At 46.0% G+C, this 20,424-nt stretch overlaps 1 non-coding gene across 1 annotated transcript; it reads left to right on the forward strand.

Annotated features, from left to right (window-relative positions):
- Positions 1–1,886: 1,886 nt before the first annotated feature.
- LOC115836511 lies at positions 1,887–1,959 on the forward strand. Its single transcript, XR_004031584.1, has one exon. It is a non-coding gene; the product is annotated as a small nucleolar RNA SNORD65 (small nucleolar RNA).
- Positions 1,960–20,424: the final 18,465 nt, after the last annotated feature.

A 20,424-nucleotide genomic window follows, 5' to 3' on the forward strand; every position in this document is an offset into this window, starting at 1 on the left:
AAATTTAAACCAAATGAGATACCACTCCATGCTAAAATTCAATAGCCAAAATTTAAAACGCTTACGACACTAAATGTTGGTGACAATGTGGGAAAACTGGAACTCTTGTATTGTTAGTGGGAAAGTAAAATGGTGAAACCCCTTGATACGGTTTGGCTCTGTGTCCCCACTCAACTCTCATCTGAAATTGTAATTCCCACATGTCAAGGGAGGGACCTGGTGGAAGGTGATTGGATCATGTAGGCAGTTTCCCCCATGCTGTTCTCGTGATAGTGAGTTCTCACAAGATCTGAGGGGGTTTTTGTCTCTCTCTCTCTCCTGCTACCATGTAAGATGTGCCTTGCTTCTCCTTCACGTTCCGCCATGATTGTAAGTTTCCGGAAGCTTCCCCAGCCATGCAGAGACTGTGAGTCAATTAAACCTCTTTTTTTTTTTTTTTGAGACGGAGTCTTGCTCTTTCACCCAGGCTGGGGTGCAGTGGCGCGATCTCGGCTCACTGCAGGCTCCGCCCCCTGGGGTTCACACCATTCTCCTGCCTCAGCCTCCCACGTAGCTGGGACTACAGGCGCCCGCCACCTCACCCGGCTAATTTTTTGTATTTTTTAGTAGAGACGGGGTTTCACCATGTTAGCCAGGATGGTCTCGATCTCCTGACCTCGTGATCCACCCACCTCGGCCTCCCAAAGTGCTGGGATTATAGGCGTGAGCCACCGCACCCGGCCAATTAAACCTCTTTTCTTTATAAATTACCCAGTCTCAAGTAGTTATCTTTTTGTCTTTTTTTTTTTTTTTTTGAGGTGGAGTCTCACTCTGTTGCCCAGGCTGGAGTGCAACGGCGCTATCTCCGTTCACTGTAACCTCCGCCTCCCGGGTTCAAGCAATTCTCTTGCCTCAGCCCCCCAAGTAGCTGGATTACAGGCACCCGCCACCATGCCCAGCTAATTTTTGTATTTTTAGTAGAGACGGGGTCTTGCCATGTTGGCCAGGCTTGTCTTGAACTGCTGACCTCAGATGAGCCACCCACCTCGGCCTCCGAAAGTGCTAGGATTACAGGCGTAAACTACCATGCCCGGCCTTCAGGTAGTTCTTTATAGCAGTGTGAGAATGGATTAATACACCCCTTCAAAAACATGTGAAACATACACCTATGCTGTGGCTCAACAATGAGAAATAAAAACATGTTTATGCAAACACTTACATAAGAATGCTTATAGCAGCTTTGTTCTTAATAGTCAAATCCCGAGTATTAGTAGGAGGCTGGAATAAACAAACTGTGGTTTATAAAATTTCCCTTCATTAAAAAAGAATGAGCTACTGATACATTAAGCAGCATGGATGCCTCTCAAAACTCTTATGCTAACTGAAAGGAACCTCACACACAAGCATGCCATGCATGCTGTACAACTCCACCTACGGGAAATTCTACAACAGGCAAATCTAATCTACGATGGAAAAAATCAGAATAGTCGTTATGTCTGAAAGGGTAAAGTTAAGAATTGACTTGGGACAGCCAGGTGCAGTGGTGTGCACCAGAGTCCCAGCTACTTGGGAGGCTGAGGCAGGAGGATTGCGTGAGCCCAGGAGTTTGAGGCTGCAGTGTGCTGTGATCACACCACTACATTCCAGCTTGGGTAACAGAGCAAGACCCTGTCTCTGAAAAACAAACAAACAAACAAATAATTGACTAGGGAGAGCATAAAGAAAATTTCTGAAGTGACGGTGATGTTTTATCACTTGATATGGGTTTGCATTACATAAAAGAATGCATTTTTCAAAATGTACACTTAAGATTTGAACATTTCATTGTATCTAAAGTTTACACTAAATGAAATATATATATATACACATATACATGTATACGTGTGTGTGTGTGTGTGTGTGTGTGTGTGTGATGAAGTCACCCCAAATAGCTGGAATTACCAGCAGATTGTATAGTGGTGAACCTACAATTTTCTGAAGAAAAAGAAATATACTTAAAAATAAATATTGAACTCAATAATATGCATGTTTACATATGCGCTGATGTCTTATTTTACTTTGAAATGGATGAATAATGGAAAAATGCATATTGAAACACATGCAGCAAACTGCTTATGGTGAAATCCTGGCAGTGGGTTTATGAGTTTTCATTGTAAAATTCTTTTAACTGTTCTGCATACTTACAGTTTTTCATAAGATATTGAGAAAAACCTTGAAAAACAAAAATACAAGAAAATGGGACTTTGAGGCGATAGAAATTTTCTTAAGACAAAAATGCACAGAAGATACATTTTACCACATTAACACAAAGAAACATTGGTCAGCAAAAGACATCGTGAAGAAAGGGAAGAGTGAAAATAACAAGCACCTGTAATCCCAGCACTTTGGGAGGCCAAGGCGGGCAGATCACCAAGTGGTCAGGAGTTCAAGACCAGCCTGGCCAACATGGCAAAACACTGTCTCTACTAAAAATACAAAAATTAGCCAGGGGTGGTGGCACACACCTGTAATCCCAGCTCTCAGGAGGCTGAGGCAGGGGAATCGCTGAAACCCAGGAAGCAGAGGTTGAGGTGAGCCAACATCGCACCACTGCACTCCAGCCTGGGCGACAGAGCGAGACTCCATCTCTAAATAAATAAATAAACAAATAAATAAATCTGAATGATCCATGTGGGTCCAATGATACCATCACGTGTCCTTATAAGAGGGAGTCAAGGGAAACAGAACTACTGAAGAGGAGACGGCACTGCGATGATGCCAGCAGGTGCTGGATCATCACTGTCAGGGACTCCAGGCAGCATTAACAGCTGAAGGGAACCAACGGTCCCCTCAGAGCATCCAAAAGGGGTCATTCCTGCCAACACCTTGCCTTTCGCAGAGGAAAACTGCTCTCCTGACTTTTGACTTCCAGAACTTAAGGGAATACATTTGCATTGCTTTCAGCCACTAAGTTTGTGGCGATTTGTCACAGCAGCAACAGGAATCTGACACAGGGAAGAAGTGGCTCTGAAAGGTTCTACATCACTGCCAGGGGTATACATTGGTTTAACCATTTTAGAAAATAGTTTGTAATTATCTGGATAAACTGAAGATGTGTGTACCCTATACTCAGCCATCCCATGCTAAAACAAATACTCCAAAGAAATTATTGCATGTATGCACCAGGGAACAAGCAAAACAATATTCATAGCATCATTACCACAATAGCAAACAAAGAAACTACCTCAATTTCATAAGCAGGCAAATTTATATATAAACTGTGATGAAATCCTGTAACAGAATATTGTACAGCATGGAAAATTAGTGAAATACAGCATTAGTACTGATGACTCTCAAAAACATAACTATAAGAGGAAAAGCAGGTCTGAGAAAAATGCATACTTTATTAAAATACGTTTATATATATTCATATATATTTACCAAAACAGGCAAAATTTTAAAATATATTACTTAGAGATACATATATAGAGAGAGAAACTGTAACAAAAGAAACAATAAGGGCTGGGCACGGTGGCTCACGCCTGTAATCCCAGCACTTTGAGAGGCCGAGGTGGGTGGATCACTTAAGGCCAGGAGTTCAAGACCAGCCTGGTGAAACCCTGTCTCTACTAAAAATACAAAAATTAGCTGGGCATGGTGGTGCGCACCCGTAATCCCTATTCAGGAGGCTGAGGCAGGAGAAGCACTTGAACCCAGGAGGCAGAGGCTGCAGTGAGCCGAGATCGCACCACTGCACTCCAGCCTGGGTGACAGAGTAAGACTCCATCTCAAAAAGAAAAAAAAAAGAAACAACAATTATAAAATTTAAGAGTAGTAGCCTCTGAGGAAGGAAAAAGAAAGAAGTGACAATAATGTCCTATTTTCCACACTCAGGTACTCTTTTTCTCTTTTTATCCCTTAACTTGCCAACTCCATTTAAAAAAAAATAAGAAACCTTTAAAATTCATCTCCTTTCTCTCCCAACTCCTCTTGAAACATGGTAAGATAATTTAGTGCATTCTTAAGATTCTTTTTCTTTTCTTCTTATATTACACAATTCCAGAACATTTATTTATCCTATTCACTTGCTTCAAATATATATATATCTTGTCCCACTTTTCTCTCCCTTAAGATTTTTCTGTTTCTTTATTGTTTTGTCTTGATCTTTTCTCAATATTTCCTTCAGACAAAATAAGGGATTATATACTCCATGAATTCTTGTCCATACACAAACATCTTATTCCCTGTAGGTCAATCATGTCTTCACTAGGTATAGAATTCTTGCTTGGAAGCCCTTTATTTCAATGGTCTACACAAGTTCTTCTCCTGTCTTCTTTTTTTTTTTTTTTTGGAGACGGAGTCTTGCCCTGCCACCCAGGCTGGAGTGTGCAGTGGTGCAATCTTGGCTCACGGCAACCTCCACCTCCCAAGTTCAAGCAATTCTCCTGCCTCAGCCTCCCGAGTAGCTGGGATTTCAGGCGCCCACCACCGTGCCGGGCTAATTTTTGTATTTTTGGTAGAGACAGGGTTTCACCATGTTGGTCAAGCTGGTCTTGAACTCCTGACCTCAAATGATCCACCCGCCTCAGACTCTCTACTAAAAATACAAAAAAAAATTAGCCAGATTTGGTGGCACACACCTGTAATCGCAGCTACTCAGGCCACAGAGGCATGAGAATCACTTGAACCTGAGAGGAGGAGATTACGGTGACCCAAGATCACACCACTGCACTCCAGCCTGGGTGACAGAGTGACTCTGTCTCAAAAAAATAAAAATTGGTCAAAGGATATGAATAGGCAATATGGAAAAAAGCAAGTCCAAATGACCAGTGAGCATATTAAAAAGGTGGTCAAATTCACTATTAGTTAGGGAAGTATAAGTTAAAATAACAAGATTTTATGTTATACCCATCAAACTATAAAAATTCATAATGCGCTATAACACCTATTGCTAAGTAGGGCCGTAGGGGAAAGGGTGCTTTCATATCTTGTTCCTTGAAGTGTGAAGTGTTACAGCTTTATGGAAGGTGATCTGACAATTTAAAAGTTTTTTTTTTATTTTAAAGTTTAAAATGCATATTCCAGCTGGACACGGTGGCTCACGCCTGCAATCCCAGCACTGTGGGAGGCCGAGTTAGGCAGATAACCCGAGGTCAGGCATTCGAGACCAGCCTGGCCAACATGGCAAAACCCCTCCTCTACTAAAACTACAAAAATTAGCCAGGTGTGATGGCAGGCACCTGTAGTCCCAGCTACTCTGGAAGCTGAGGCAGGAGAATTGTTTGAACCCAGGAGGCGGAGGTTGCAGGGAGCAGAGATTGTACCGTTGCACTCCAGCCTGGGCGACAGAGCAAGACTCCATCCGAAAAAATAATAATAAAATAAAATAAAATACATATCCCTTCAACCCAGCAAGTCTGCTCATGAGGATGGGTCCCACAGAAACACAATCACCAAAGTGAAGGGCGTAGGCAAGAACGGTTACTGCAGCATGTTCATACTGGAGAAAACCCTGGAAACAAAGTGACTGCCCTTCCACCAGGGGGCGCTGCAGTCAGTTAGGGTGCAGACTCACCAGGAAATACGATGCAGCCACTTTAAAAAGTGTAAAAGGTGACTCCAGTGTTTCTCAGCCTTTTTCTATTATCACCTTCCAGGAGCCTCCTTAGACATTTTCCCTCTAATTGCTCCTCCATGGAATTCTAGTACCACAAACATACAGAAACATACAGCATCTCTATTTACGTACTGTATGTGTCTCTGTGCTTTATACCCAAAAAGAGTACAATTTTTTCATACATCCTCTGAGAAGCAATTTTCACCCTCTCTGGGCACGCTATCACTCCCATTGGGAATGCATGAACTACATCCATTGATTTGGAAAGATTTTCGCAGGACATTTTTAAGTGAGAAAAGCAACATGCAGAAAAGTGTATATGATTCCAACTGTAAAATTAATCAAAAAAGCTTCTATGAGTGTGTGTGTGTGTGTGTGTGTACGTGAGATTACATGAATAGGAAAAAAATATGGAAGAATACATTACAGGTTGTTAATATAAGATTACCTTGGAAGGCCAAGTGTGGTGGTTCATGCCTGTAATCCCAGCACTTTGGGAGGCTGAGGTGGGTGGATCACCTAAGGTAAGGAGTTTGAGATCAGCCTGGCCAACATAGTGAAATCCCATCTCTACCAAAAATACGAAAATTAGCAGGGAGTGGTGGCACATGCCTGTAATCACAGCTACTTGGGAGACTGAGGCAGGAGAATCACTTGAACTCAGGAGGCAGATGTTGCAGTGAGCCGAGATTGTGCCACTACACTCCAGCCTGAGTGACAGAATGAGACCCTGTCTCAAAAAAAAAGGATTACATGGGGTTGGGGAGACCTGATGTAATTGGGGACATGGGGTCGGTGGGGACAGAAAAGGGAGACAAGCAAAGGAAAACGGAGAAAGGAAGTGTACATGTAATCTCATGTACACACACACACGAAATAAAAAGTACAATATAATCAAATTTATATCAATTATACATGCAGAAAAGGTTTGTTTTATTCTTCAGAGAGATGTTCCAAGGCTCTTGCCCAGTGAGAATGAAAAGGAAGAGAGTGATCTCAGCCTACTCAGAAGCAGGGAGCGAGCAGCACTCGTGCCTCCCACAGGACAGGCTGCAAACGCCCACACTGCAAATGTCCACGCTGTGGCTGTGCGCCTCCCCTAGCTCTGTCCACCCTCTTTCCAATGGAAAGAATACAAGAACATACTCTTCTGAGATTTTTGACTCTTCCAATTTTTTGTAATGTAGCAGATTCAGTTGTGGACATGAAAACTCTCATGTAAGAGGGGCTTTCCTTGGTTCAGGGAGAAAGGGGAGCAAGTCATATAAACACTTCCAGGATCACCCTTCTTCCCAAAACTTTATGCTCTGTTGGCCTAAAGTTCTTAGTTCCAAAGGGAGGAATGCTTCCACCAGGAGAAATAACAATGATTCCACTGAGCTGGAAGTTAACATGCCACCCAGCCACTTTGGACACCCCATGCCTCTGAGTCAACAGGCAAAGGGAGTTATGGTGTTAGCTGGGGTGATTGATCTAGAGCACCAAAGGGAAACTGGCCTACTACTCCACAATGGAGGTAGGGAAGAGCATGTCTGGAATACAGGAGATCCCTTAGGGCATCTCTAAGTATTTCCATACCCCATGATTAAGGTCAGTGGGAAACTACAACAACCTAATCTAGGCAAACTGGCCTGGATTGGCCAAACCCAAATGGCCCAGGCTCTTCAGGACTGAAAGTTTGGGTCACCCTGCCAGGTACAGAATCACAACCAGCTAAGGTGCTTGCTGAAGGCAAAAGGAATACAGAATGGGTGGTAGAAGAAAATGCTATAAATACCAGCTACAACCACATGATCAGTTACAGAAATAAACACTGTAATTGTCCTATTTTCTCAATGTTTTGTTAAGAATATGTTTGTTGGCCAGGCACGGTGGCTCATGCCTGTAATTCCAACACTTGGGAAGCCCAGGCTAGGGTAGATCACCTGAGGTCAGGAGTTCGTGAACAGCCTGGCCAACGTGGTGAAACCGCATCTCTACTAAAAATACAAAAATTAGCCAGGCGTGGTGGCAGGCACCTGTAATCCCAGCTACTAGGGAGGCTGAGGCAGGAGAATCACTTGAACCCGGGAGATGGAGGTTGCAGTGAGCTGAAATTTTGACAGAGCACAACTCCATCTTAAAAAAAAAAAAAAAGTGTGTGCATAGGTACATGTATCAAGCTAATACAGTTTTTCCCTCTGATTCTCTTATAATGTAACATAAGATGTGTTGACTTTACATCACTATTTATTGTTAATTTTACATCATAGTACTTAAGTTATGAGGTATCAGTAGAAGAATAATCGTTACTCAAAAACTTTACCTCTCTGCTGGGGAAGGGGTTTTCACTTGTACGCAGGCCAGTTGTATCATGTTAGGTAGGATTACAACCTTGTTATTGTCTTTATTTGGAGATTAAGTATGGCTTAAGAAGATGCATCCAGGTGCCAAGTTGATAAGGGATGGACTGGTGATAGTTACTTTCATCTATTAACTTGACTGGATGAAGGTACCAGACAGTTGGTAAAATATTATTTCCTTGTGTGTGTTTGAGGAGAGTCTGGAAGAGATTCGCTCCTGAATTGGTGAACTGAGGAAAGCAGATGCTCCCCCCACCAACGTGGGTAAGCACCATCCAATCTACTGAGTGCCTGAATAGAACCAAAAGGCAGAAAAAGGAAGGATTCATTCCTTCTCCCTCTCTCTGTCTCTCTTTCCTTGTGCTGAAAAACATCGATCTCATCCTGCCTTTGGACATTGGTGCTCCTAGTTCTTGGGCCTTTGAACTCGGACTGGGGCTCACATCATCAGCTTCCCTGGTTCTCAGGCCTTCAGATTCAGATTGAATCATACCATCGGCTTTCTGGGTTCTCCATGTTGCAGACAGCAGATTGTGGGACTTCTCAGCCTCCATAATCCTGTGAGCCAATTCCTATGACAGATATGTGTCCAGAATTGGTGGGTTCTTGGTCTCACTGACTTCAAGAATGAAGCCACGGACCCTCGCGGTGAGTGTTCGAGCTCTTAAGGTGGCGCGTCTGCAGTTTGTTCCTTCTGATGTTTGGATGTGTTCAGAGTTTCTTCCTTCTGGTGGTCTCGCTGGCTCAGGAGCGAAGCTGCGGAACTTCACGGTGAGTGTTACAGCTCTTAAGGCGGAGCATCTGGAGTTGTTCGTTCCTCCCAGTGGGTTCGTGGTCTCGCTGGCTTCAGGAGTGAAGCTGCAGACCTTCCTGGTGAGTGTTACAGCTCATAAAGGCAGTGTGGACCCAAAGAGTGAGCAGCAGCAAGAGTTATCGCAAACAGCAAAAGAACAAAGATTCCACAGTGTGGAAGGGGACCGGAGCCAGTTGCCACTGCTGGCTCTGGGCAGCCTGCTTTTATTCTCTTATCTGGTCCCTCCCACATCCTGCTGATTGGTCCATTTTACAGAGAGCCGAGTGGTCTGTTTTGACAGGGTGCTGATTGGTGCGTTTACAATCCCTGAGCTAGACACAAAGGTTCTCCACGTCCCCACTAGATTAGCTAGATAGAGTGCCCACACAAAGGTTCTCCAAGTCCCCACCAGAGTAGCTAGATACAGAGTGTCGATTGGTGCATTCACACACCCTGAGCTAGACACAGGGTGCTGATTGGTGTGTTTACAAACCTTGAGCTAGATACAGAGTGCCGATTGGTGTATTTACAATCCCTTAGCTAGACATAAAGGTTCTCCAAGTCCCCACCAGACTCAGGAGCCCAGCCGGCTTCACCCAGTGGATCCCGCACTGGGGCCGCAGGTGGAGCTGCCTGCCAGTCCTGTGGAGCGCGCCCGCACTCCTCAGCACTTGGGTGGTTGATGGGACTGGGCGCCATGGAGCAGGGGTGGCACTCGTCCAGGAGGTTTGGGCCGCGCAGGAGCCCACGGAGGTGAGGGAGGCTTAGGCATGGCGGGCTGCAGCTCCTGAGCCCTGCCCCTAGGGAAGGCAGCTAAGGCCCTGCGAGAAATTGAGCACAGCAGCTGCTGGCCCAGGTGCTAAGCCCCTCACTGCCTGGGGCCGGTGGGGCCCGCCAGCTGCTCCAAGTGTGGGGCCCGCAGAGCCCACGCCCACCCGGAACTCGCGCTGGCCCACAAGCACTGCCTGCAGCCCCTGTTCCCGCCCATGCCTCTCCCTCCACACCTCCCCGCAAGCTGAGGGAGCCGGCTCCCGCCTTGGCCAGCCCAGAAAGGGGCTCCCACAGTGCAGCGGTGGGCTGAAGGTCTCCTCAAGTGCCTCGAAAGTGGGAGCCCAGGCAGAGGAGGCGCTGAGAGCAAGCGAGGGCTGTGAGGACTGCCAGCACGCTGTCACCTCTCAGATAGATAGATAGATGATAGATAGATGATAGATAGATGATGATGATAGATAGATGATAGATAGATAGATGATAGATAGATAGATGATAGATAGATGATAGATAGATAGATGATGATGATAGATAGATAGATAATATAGATAGACAGATACACACACTATTGGATCTGTTTCTCTGAAGAACCTGCTTAATTCAAGCCTGTGGTGGTTAAGTTTAGGTGTCCACTTGACTGGGTTAGGAATACCTAGAGAGCTGGTAAAGCACTGTTTCTGGATGTGTCCATACAGGTATTTCCGGAGGACACTGGCAAGTGAGTCAGTGGACTGAGTGGGGATCTGCCCTCAGTGTGGGTGAATGCAGATCACCAATTCACCCCTATCAGCTAGGGGCCCAGAAAGAACAAACGGGCAACTTTCTCTCTCTCATGCAGCTGGGATACACTCTTCTTTTCTGTCCTTGGACATTAGGACTCCAGGCTTTCTGGCTTGTGGACTCCAGGACTTACACCAGCAGCCCTGTGGATCCTCAGGTTTCTGGCCTCAGACCAGAAGTTACACCATGGGCTTCTCTGGCTCTGAGGCCTCCAGACTTGGACTGGACCATGCCACTGGCATCCCAGATTCTCCAGGTCGCAAATGGCCTTCATGGGACTTCTCAGCCTCCATAATGGCATGAGCCAATCCTTGTAATAATTCCTCTCTCATCTGTCTATCTATCTATCTGCCTATCTATATCTCTATTTATTTACCCATCTCTCTATCTCTCTATTCATCCTATTGCTTCTATCTCTCCAGAGGACCATGACTACTACAAAGCCCCATGATTTTTGGTTGCAGGTTGTCACAACGTGAGCAGTTACCGCTTGCTACTTAGTGTGGCTCAGGTGGGCTGTCTTCCTTCTCTCTAAGTTGCAGCCTGTTGCAGAGGATGGCAAGCTGCCTGGCCCTCCTTAGGAGAAGGCTTGGCTTTTTCTGCTCATCACATCACCAGCCTCAAGGCTCAGCTTTGTTTTTATTCCCTGATGGCTGTCTCTCTGCCTCACACCTACTGTTGTCTAACACTTAAAAACAATCATATTTCCGGCAACATTAGTTTAATTTCACAAACATTGCTGAATTCTGAGCAGAATGCTAAGGACCATTAGGAATAATAATAATAAGGTCGGTGCAGCCTACACAGAGAGGACAGAAGGGCAGGAAAGAACCCAGATGGGCATGGGGTAGAAATGGAGGAGAGAGTTGGCCAGAATAGGAGGTCCGACCCTTGCCAAGGTGGAATCAGGGTCAGAATCACAGAGTCCACTGAGCATTGTCAACTGGGGTTAGATCTGAGTCAAGCTGATGCCCAAGGGTTGGAGCCCCAAGAGCGGGGCAGAGCCATGCAGCAGCATCTCGGAAGCCGCAGTGCTTCTCTGCATCAGACAAGCGGCAGTAATGTGGAGGTCAACACAAAAAGACCAGCATGAGGATCCAGGGACAGCAAGGAGCTAGCAGGAGTGAGGTGGTGCGATGACCAGGCCGGGCTCAGGGAAGGCTTCCATCCCCGTGGACGAAGCCCAGAGCCAAGACACAGCCTGGCCATGGCTGTGGAGTTCACGCAGGCTCCTGGGGCACCCAGGGGTCCCCAGACACCAGCAGGTTTACCACAGACGAGGGCTCTCCTTGGATCGGGGCAGAACAGGGCCAGTCTACAGAAAGAAACTGACACCTGAAAGAAGAAAGGACTGACACCAGGTTAGTGGGGAAGACAAGACATCTAGGCATGAAACTAGAGAATCATTTGGAGCAGAGTGAATTAAATGCCAAAATGTGTGGAGCAGATGAAGAGGGAAGAGGAGAGACCAGTGGCTGCCAATTTGTCCGAAAAGCCTGCAGATCACTCTCTTCATGTCAAGGTTTCTATTTTTTGCCTTGGGGAGGAGACATGATTATGACATTTCTACAATCACTGGAAAATAACATTGCTAAAATTATATTTCTTGGAGGCTTTGGGGTTTTTTTTTCAAGATGCACATCCCGTGGCTGGGTCCTGCCCAGCCGGCCCCATGTGGCCTGAATTCTTTTGTGCAAGGCCCATGGCTTCCTCCCAAGGGAAGCTCCGTGTCCCTTTCTTGGAAAGCAGACTTGGCTGGTTTGGCAGGATCATGGCCAGCTGTGTGGAGGAGGAGGAGAAGGAAGAGGAGGAGGAGGAGGAGGAGGAAGAAGACTTCTCCTAAGTTCCTGACCCCCACCCCATAGATGCCTGCTCAGTACCTGGGTGGGCAGGTACTGAAAATCAGCACAAAAGATGAGCCCCTGACTCTTCCAGGGTCAGGCCGGCTCAGGGACCCCAAAGCCTTTTCTCTTCCAACAGCACAAATGAGAAGCCACATTGCAGTATCAACCTTGGGGATTTCAAATACCTTTGGAACAGATAAGTTCTGTGAGGGAACATTCCTTTTTCTCTCTTTTCACACCATCTTCTTTTACCTTAAAACAATTTAAGAATGCACTGCACATTTAAGAATGCTTTTTCTCAGAAGGAAGAAAATTAATTAAAGAATGAAGGGCAGAAGTTGGGAAAAATCTAAAGAGCACCCCCAAAGTCACGGGAAAATGCTGCATTTTTTAATCTACACCTCATCACCTTGGCACTTTCTGGAATGTGATGAAATTATTTCTTAGATTTGCAAATAGGCATGACCATTTTGAATTTCGACTATATTGATTTATTTTTATATAATGTATATGTATGTGTATACAAATGGAGAGGTAGATAAATAAATACATGGATAGGTAGAAGATAGAAAGATGATAGATGATAGATAGATAGATAGATAGACAGACAGACAGACAGACAGATAGAAGAGATAGATGATGTCGAATAGTAATACATGTGTTTCCCCCACTCCTAAAAGACCCAGGCATAATCTGAGACTTTGGGCCCAGCCTCCAGCAGATAGGCCACAGGCACTCAGCCGGCTGTCTAGGCAGCAAGTCAGCTTCTTCTCCCAACAGTGGCTGTCCTTCCCACCCCCTCCCCTGCTGCCTGCCTCTGTCCACTGTTTTGAGTCCAGACCAAGCCTTTCCAAGTGATCACAGCTCTTTCAGCCCATTGAGACCATCAGGCTTTTCTCCTTGCTTCTCCATTCGTTTGGGGACTTAAGAAAATCCCCCAGGGATTGGTCTAACACCACCCATCCTTACCACAGCCAGTAAGCCCACACCATGCTTTTCTGCTGTCTCCAAGATTGATACCCATTCCATAACTTTTCAGTAACTTTTTCCTACCTGGCTACTTTCTCCACACAAATGCCCAGGAATGCCACAGTTCCTCCTGTTTGTTTAAAGGTTTAAGCCTGGTGCCCCTGAAACCAGACTGACAGCTCTTGACTGTATCCCAGCATGGGGGGTTGGGGGAGGTGGCAGTGAACCTTCATGAAGGCTGAAGTCCTGAGAGCCCCAGCTGACACCTCAGGGTTCCTGAGGAAGATGTGCAGTCCTCCTCCTCCTCCACAAACGCTACACGTTTCACACACAAAGACATTCACGGTGTACACGTGCACGTGTTTATTCATTCATCAGGCATTCATGAAGGACTTAGTACATGCTGGGTATAAAGAGAGAAGAAGGTAAAAATGCTCATGTGCCCACATAATAGAGACTGAGAAAGAGCGTGATTTCAGCCAAGGCATCAGCAAGAAAACACTCAAAAAAATAACACTCTTAAGCCCCATAATATAGCTGCTCCTTCAGCTCTGAATTCAGAGAAGCCCGCTCTCACCTCCCCTCCAACTGGTCCCACCTCCACCACCTGCCCATGAGCTGCCTCTCCATCCCTGGCCCCAGGGCCTGCCCAGTTAGCTCCTGTCTGCCCAGCCCAACAAGTTCGGGAGGCTGCTATCTTCTTGAGGCTCAAGAGGACCTCAGGATTCTCAGGACCTCTCTCTTCCACAGCCAGGCTGGCCTCCATGTTCTCTTTTATTCCCTGCTAGGGGCACTGGTTCTCTGCCTACATCCTCTCCTCCTAGGCTCTTCCACCCACACCAGCACTTGAAGCTGCCCTCCTCGACACCAGTTTTTCTCTACTCTTCTCTCTCTACCCTTCCCTCTCTACCCTTCCTCCATGAATACGAACATTCTAAGAATTGCATGCTAACCATTCCAGGGAAACAGAGATGAGCAAAATCCAAAGATTCCAGAACTGTACACAGTTCTCAGCCTGCAATCCCTGATCTTCATGTTTCTATCACAAAGTGAAGACCCAAGGGGCTGTTCCTGGCCTGAAGCTGTGATTTGTTTGCTGCTCTATGCTAATTTTTAAAAACGAGTTGCCAGCATTTAGAAAGTGAGAGTTCGCATTGGAAATATGAATTTTGAGCTTCTCTTGAAAAATTGCCAACTCTGGGCACACTGGGCCCAAGCTCCCATCCTGGGGTCTCAGACCAGCGTCCCTACCCTTCCCCATGTGATATAGTTTGGCTCTGTCCCCACCCAAATCTCACCTTGAATTATAGCTCCCATAATTCTTATGTGTTGTGGGCGGGACCCAAAGGGAGATAATTGAATCATGGGGGTGGTTTCCCCCATACTGTTCTCATGGTAGTAAGTAAGTCTCACAAGATCTGATGGTTTTGTAAGGGGAAAACCCTTGCACTTGATTCCCACTCTCTTGTCTGCCACCATGGAAGACATGCCTTTCACCTTCTGCCATGATTGTGAAGCCTCCCCAGCCAGGTGGAACTGTGGGGCCACTAAACCTCTTTTCCTTTTTAAATTACCAGTCTCGGGTATATCAGCAGCATGAAAATGGAGTAATACGCCATGGGAGGCTGATTTGAATTAAATTCGGCTTCTCCAGCTGCCAGGGCAGAGACCAATGCATAGGAGCAGGACAGACCAACGCAACATGAGGAAAAACATCTTAACAGTTAGAGAGGTCTGCACTGGGATGGGCTGCGTTGGCAGACAATGAGCTCTCTTCTCAGTGGAGGTTTCTAGGACCTTGAAGTGCGTGTTGCTGTAAGACAGATGCCCCAGGAATCAGGTGGAAGAGACAACACTGAGGGCTGGAGAGCTCAAGGCAGACCCGAGAGCAGGGAGAATCCCTTCTGGATCTAAACCAGCAGATCATAATGCCTATTTGATGGTGGAGTAGATTAAGAAAGAGTTTGATTTAGCTTAACTTGCACAGCCAACATGCTCCCCTAACTCAGTTGACTGATGCTGAGTCAAAGCTGTGCAGCGAGAGGAGGTCGGGCTGGGTCCAGTAATGAAGGAAGGCCAGCTGCTCCACCCAGCCCCGATGGGTGGCAAAACAAGAGTTAACTCCCTTCCTAAGGAGCAACTCCCTATTGCAACTGGAGGACTGGAGGTGCCCTTTACAAGCAGCAGAATCAAAGTGGAAAAATTACAAGGCAACTTTTCTGGTTTCAACTTCTCCCCTGCAGAAAGGAAATAGATTTTAATATAAGATCTAAGAGGCAACATATTTAATAAACTGCAAAAAAAAAAAAATGTACTTTTGGCTGGATGTTCGCATGTTGAGCTTTCGGATGAAAGGAGATTTTTTTTCTTTAACAAAAAAAAAAGTTAGATATGGATCCAAAACAAGGCTGGAATCCACCTCCCACCATCCCACCGAAATGCTCTCTAATCAGTTGGGAGCAGTCACCCTAACCCCATCACAGATACCACACAAAAGACAAGATGAAAGTCTTTTCCTTCTCCCTCTTTACCCAAATTGAAAAGTTTATTGCAAAAAAACTCTTTGTGCAAGCCAAGCAATATACAGTCTCTCCCGGATGGGATGGCGCTGAGACACTGACAAACCCCATGCCCCAAGCTGTGGGGCCTCAAGCTGACTGTGCAGGGAGTCAGCCCCACAGGTCAGCAGTGGAAATATTTCATCGTGTCCAACCCCACCCCCAAGTGGAGAAGTATTTCATTGTCCTTCTCCTTTGCCCAGCTTGAATCTAAAGTCTAGACAGTTTTCAGATAACAACCTTCAGAGATAGCAAAGGGGAATGTATATGCCTCCCAAAGATAAGCAAATGCTTGACTCTCTCATAAGTTTTCTGGAAAGCTCTCAGAGGGCCCCTGATGAAGGGAGCTGAACTGAAGGGAGAGTGTCTGGAAATATATGCCAAGATGCTGGGACACCTTTCGCTTATCCCTGGAGCCCTCACCTAGTTCCTAGAGATACAGCAGAAAGAGGTCATTCCCTTCCCAAAACTCATTCAGAAATAAATGCAAAGGCAGTCTATGGGAATGGGGGGCCTTGTACCGTGTCCACCTCAGTCTCTCATTAACTTGTTTTTTTCCTTTTGGAGACAGAGTCACTCTCACTCACCCAGGCTGGAGTGCACTGGTGCAATCACAGCTCACTGCACCCTCGAACTTCTGGTCTCAAGCTATCCTCCTGCCTTAGCTCCCCAAGTAACTGGGACTACAGGTACACACCACCATGCCTGGCTAATTTTTAAAAATTTTTGTAGAAACAGAGTCTTGCTGTCTTGCCCAGGCTGGTCTTGAACTCCTGGGCTCAGGCGATCCTGCCACCTCTGCCTTCCAAAAAACTGGGATTAGAGGCATGAGCCACAGCACCCAGCCTCCGATTAACTCATGTAGTGAATAATTATCAAATGTCTACCACTTAGGCATCTCACTGGACACAGAAGTCACAACTGTGAACAAGTCCAAGAAAGACCCTGTTCTCAGGAAACTGAAATTCCTGCTAGAAGGTCTGGCAAACCTTCGTTCAGATATGACAAAATCAAGGGTATGTTTTTGTTTGTTTATTTGTTTGTTTTTTGAAACAGTGTCTCACTCTGGCACCCAAGCGAGAGTGCAGTGGTGCAATCTCGGCTCACTGCAACCTCTGCCTCCCAGGTTCACGTGATTCTCCTGCTTCAGCCTCCCAAGTAGCTGAGACTACAGGCATGCACCACCATGCCCAGCGACTTTTTGTATTTTTAGTAGAGACAGGGTTTTGCCATGTTGGCCAGGCTGGTCTCGAACTCCTGACCTCAGGTGATCCACCCGCCTTGGCCTCCGAAGTGCTGGGATTACAGGTGTGAGCCACTGCACCTGGCCTGTGTTAGTCAGTTTTGCATTGCTGTGAAGGAATTTGTGAGGCTGGGTAATTTATAAAGAAAAGTTTATTTTGGTTTCTAGTTCTGCAGGTTGTGCAAGAAGCATGGTGCTGGCATCTGCTCCTGGTGAGCCCTCAGGAAGCTTCCAGTCATGGCAGGAGGCAAAGAGGGAGCCGGCATGTGCAGAGATCACATGGAAAGAGAAGAAGGAAAAAAGAGAGGAGGAGATGTGAACTAATAGAGCGAGTACTCACTCCACCAAGGGGATGGCACCAAGCCATACATGAGGGATCCACCCCATGAACCAACCACCTCTCACTAGGCCCACCTCCAACATCGGGGATCACATTTCAACATGAGATTTGGAGGGGACACACATCCAAACCACATCATGCCCAACCTTGAAATACAATGAATCTCACTTTATTGCTTTTACTCTCAAGCAACCAAATCCTTTACCCATTTTCCCACGTCCGCTATAATCTAGGGTCATGAGAACGCCTTATATTCATTCCAGATCACAAGAGTGTCCCATTCCACTAAACCACAGGCACTCTCATGGCAGAAACATCCTCATTCTCAAGACTTCCTTAATATGAAGCATGGTTCTAGGCACAAAACAGGTACACAGAGAATACTTGTGTGGTAATTGATTGAGCAAAGAATTTTACAAACAATAAAAGGGGTACTGTATGCCTGTCAGCTTAAGGGTTGTTGTAAATGCAAACTTCATCTTTCTGCCTTTGGGGAAAGGAGTACTCATGCTGGTTTAACTCTGTTCCCTTTAAAAGTGTCTAGTTGAAGCTGAAACTCACACCATCAACTTCTGATAAAGCAACAGCAATTTGACTGGGTTAGGCCTGACTCCAAAGTAGCTTTTAAAATGGTTATGTCGCTGCCACTTTTCTCACACAAGGAGCTGGAAATTCTACCAAGCCTCTGATCTGACACCAGAGCCTAGTTCTAAACATTCCCTGGGTCTGCAGCAATGGTATACACAAGCCCTGGGAAGAGGAAGAAACAGCTTATGATTGCTGTGTCCTCCCTGATGCTGGAAAGAACGGTGTTCCTTGATCTCAGTGCTTCCATGACCCCGATGAAAGCCTCAGCTCTGGATCCCAGAGTGATCGCCTAGAGCAAATGCTTGAGTGAGATTTCAGCTCTTTTCTTGCCACGATGTGGCTTTTCAAGGCTGAGCTGCCAATGAATATGTCAACAATGCTCAGATCAAGAGGAAAATGCTCATTCCACCCTCAGAGGGCATCCAACATTCCAGCAGATCAGTGGTGATCCAAGGTGCCCTTTGTTGATCAAGACAGAGAACACACTTCCTTTCCCAAGACAGAGCGGTCCAGTGTGGTTAGTAAACGGGCCAGCACCAAAGAGGCTGCACGCAGAGTGGAAGCTGAGGCAGATGATGCCCTCCTTCCTCCACAGAGAGGCTTAGATCCCTTAGAAGAGGCAACTGGTCTTGGTGCCATATTCTGAGTCTCTCCTGAAGCAATGGAAATGGGATCCAGCTTTGGAATCTGACCCCCTCCCTTGCAAATGAAGCTTGGTTCCAAAGAGCAACCAACTGAACAAATCCCAAATGCCAGACATTGAAACAATGGCAGAATTAGCTAGAGGAGAGCTAATGTCCCTACGAATCTAGCTAGCCCTAAGCCCAAGCCTCACAAGTCAAAATATAAATGAATTATCTAAAACTAAGAGACCTGATTGCTGAATCTTGATTAAGAATGAGCATTCAGGACAAGGATACTGAATGTGTTGAAATAGTCAAGGGAGGGCTGGGCTTGTTTCAACTAAGGTGTCTACGTGTCTTATTAACATTACTAACAAAGGAGAAAAAAAAGATGTTAAAAAGTAGCAATGGTGCAATAACTGGCTTTGAGTGATTCTAGAAAAGGAGCAGGCATTTGCTTTGAAATGAACTCTCAGAATTAGCTGTGTTCTTCCACAGGATCATAGACTCGTCTAGTTTTGTGTTTTCCAGACTGTGCTGTGACGAGAACAAGCAATTCCTGAGAGATCTCAGGCTCCATCCTCCTACCCTGCCTGAGCAGAAGAAGCTCTTTGTGCCCTTCTGAATATGATTGGGTTTCTGAGTAAGAAGTTGTTGCGAGAAGTCCTTCTGCTGCTTTGTATCAGATAGGACTCTCAGTTGTGAAAGACAGAGACCCTGATTTACACAAAATTCATTTAGGCAAAAGTAGTGTCACACATAAACTGAAAAGTTAAAAGCTGTGAGCTTCAAGCACAGCCAGATACAGTGGCTTCTTTGATGTCCGCGGGGCTGAGGGAGTCTCTGTTTCCTACCTTGCCTCCTTCTATGTTGGCTTTATTCAGGCAACCTTCCTTCCCATGCGGTGGCAAGATGACCATCCAGCGGGTTCAGGCTTCCAGCCGGTCATCTCAGAAGCCCAGTGGTTGTCCTTCCCGATAACTCTCTATCAATCAGGATTAGGTTAAGCTGCCAAGTAAAAGAAAACTCAAAGTGACAACTGTTTAAACAAGCTAGAAGTTCATTCTGTCTTACATAAACAAAACCCCAAAGTAAGCAGTCCAGGGCTGTGTAGATCCTCCACAAACATCAGTAATCCAAGCTTCCTTTTTTTTGAAATGGGTTCTCACTCTGTCACCCAGCCCAGAGTGCCATGGTGTGATCATGGCTCACTGCAGCCCCAATACCTCCCAGGCTCACATGATGTCCATCTCAGCCTCCCAAGTAGCTGGGACCACAGGTATGTGCCACCATGCCCTGCTAATTTTTTTTTATTGTTTGTAGAGACAAGGTCTCACTATGTTGGCCAGGCAGGTATCGAACTCCTGGGCTCAAGCTATCTTCCTGCCTCAGTCTCCCAGAGTGTTGGGATTACAGGCATGAGACACTGTGCCTGGCCCAGGATTCCTCTTTTTATTGCTTTGCTCTCTGCCATGGGAGACTTCCAATTCATAGTCTAATAAGGCTGCTTGAGCTCCAGCCATCTTGTCTGTATTCCAACCAGCATGAAAGAAAAAGGTAAGAAAAAAGACTTGCCCACCTTTCTTTAAGGATGCTTTCAGGAAGTAATATATAATACTTCCTCTTAAATCCTCAGTCAAGGCTGGGTGTGGTGGCTCACACCTATAATCCTGGTGCTTTGGGAGGTTAATGCAGGAGGATTGCTTCAGGTCAGGAGTTTGAGACCAGCCTGGGCAACATAGCAAGATCCCGTCTCTACTAAAAGAATAAAAATAAAAAAATTATCTAGGCATGGTAGCATGTATCTGTAGTCACAGCTACTCAGGAAGCAGAGGCAGGAGGATTACTTGAGCCCAGAAGATTAAGGCTGCAGTGAGCTATGATGCCACCACTGCACCCCAGCCTAGGTAGCAAAACAAGACCCTGTCTCTCTTTTATTTTTATTTTAAGTTCTGGGGTACACGTGCAGCACATGCAGCTTTGTCACATAGGTAAACATGT

This window comes from Nomascus leucogenys, chromosome 8, assembly GCF_006542625.1.
Source record: "Nomascus leucogenys isolate Asia chromosome 8, Asia_NLE_v1, whole genome shotgun sequence".
In the NCBI taxonomy this organism is placed as follows: domain Eukaryota; kingdom Metazoa; phylum Chordata; class Mammalia; order Primates; family Hylobatidae; genus Nomascus; species Nomascus leucogenys.